Source organism: Ursus maritimus, unplaced genomic scaffold (genome assembly GCF_017311325.1).
Source record: "Ursus maritimus isolate PB19 unplaced genomic scaffold, ASM1731132v1 scaffold_7, whole genome shotgun sequence".
Classification (NCBI taxonomy): Eukaryota; Metazoa; Chordata; class Mammalia; order Carnivora; family Ursidae; genus Ursus; species Ursus maritimus.
This window is the reverse complement of record NW_024426885.1, coordinates 19401649-19403276: the sequence shown is the minus strand read 5'-3', so window position 1 is coordinate 19403276 and position 1628 is coordinate 19401649. Positions and strand designations below refer to the sequence as shown.

The following is a 1628-nucleotide window of genomic DNA, read 5'->3' as shown; positions in this document are numbered from 1 at the left end:
TGCCTCCAAAAGTCTCGCCGGCCTTTGGAGTGAGGACATCCTGTATTCCTACAGAATCAGAACAAGACTGGAGTAGACGGTGGATGAGTTCCTCAAAGCGTGGGCCCTTCTTCCTTTGGATTTCAAAGAATCATTTCAGTGAAGTTCTGTTAGAGTCAAAAGGTGACATCCTTCCACAGACAGTTGGCCAAAGCTAAGTCCAGCCCTGGCACCTCAAGGGCTTGGCCGTTTCCTCTGATCTTGTTGTCAAGGCAACCCAGATTGCTCTGTGGTTTTGTAGTTCTTCTTCATCTTTCTTCCTTGTCTCCCCACCTGCTCAAGAGAACACTTGAGAAACAGCTCCAAGGGGCCCACTTGCCAATGATTGAAGGAGATGCAGGAACTTCAAGGCCCCAAACAGAAAGAACTACCTTCCCTAAACACCTTGAGGCAGAAGCTTATTCACAGCTGTCCTCCAAAGCTTTCCAAGGTGCCTGGAACAAGGAGGTAGTCAGTAAATGTTGAATGAACTGACCAATTATGGAAAGGGGGGTTCTAAAGTAGTCGGCTTTGGAAAACAAGGGTAAAACAATACCAGAATAAAAGTACACGTGTATGTATGTGTGTGTGCACCGGAGCGGAGGCTCAGCGAACCTTGTGATGGGCCAGCCTGTGTCCCTCCACTTCTCTCCACATCTTGTGAGCTGGAGCTGTCAACGTGGACGGTTCCTGCCTACCCAGGCTTCTGGCCTGAAGAGTATCTCTCTCTGTGTATCTCTGTCTCTCTTAATTGTGGTGAAATACACGTAATACAAATGTTATCATCCTAAGCATTTTTAAACATACAGTTTGGTAGTGTTAACTATACTCAATAAATGGTCACTGGATAATTGCTCTTGCTCTATTTTATTTTTTTCTATGGGTTTCAGTCTCTTGGTTTAAGAGCAATTTTGGCTTTATGATGTACTGACAATTGTAAGTACTTCTTGACTGCCCTCTAGTGGGAAAGATGAAAAAGTGAAACTCCAAGGGAGTCCGGCAGGAATGAGCGGTCTGGTTTGGTTTGGTTTGGTTTGGTTTGGTTTGGTTTAAAGCCCACAGCACCCAGTATTCCCAGGCGGAATCCCATCTCCGTACCAACCAGGCCTGACCCTGCTTAGATTCCCAGATCAGATGAGATCGGGCTCCTTCAGGGTGATATGGCCATAAACTGAGTGGTCCTTTTTTCCCCTAACTCGTTGGACTTTACACCATCCAAAACTGTGATGGACTCAAGATGGCAGTTTATCCTCACCTTGCAGATTACAGATGAGGATGACACGTAGAGCTTCTCACACCGCGGTGAAGAACCAGTATTTTAAAAAAATTATCTGCTGCAAATCAATCCATTTGTAAAATTTTTTAAAAAATGAGTTACTAGATAATTATATTCCATACAAAATTTTAAAAAACCTATTTTTTATTATCGGATACATGAGACAAAATCACATTTCAATAAATATAATTAAAACATAGGAAAAGGTAAAATAAATGCAAAATCTCTCCATGTTGTTCATTCAATGTGGATATTATAGATGATTAATACAGAAAATTGCTATTGTGCTAATGACTTTTTGTTGTTCTGCATTCACAATTAAACAAAAAATTAT

The 1628-nt window shown here is 41.9% G+C and overlaps 1 pseudogene; it reads right to left on the bottom strand.

Annotated features, from left to right (window-relative positions):
• Positions 1-1071: 1071 nt before the first annotated feature.
• LOC121101327 lies at positions 1072-1190 on the bottom strand (annotated as a pseudogene).
• Between the last annotated feature and the right edge of the window lie 438 nt (positions 1191-1628).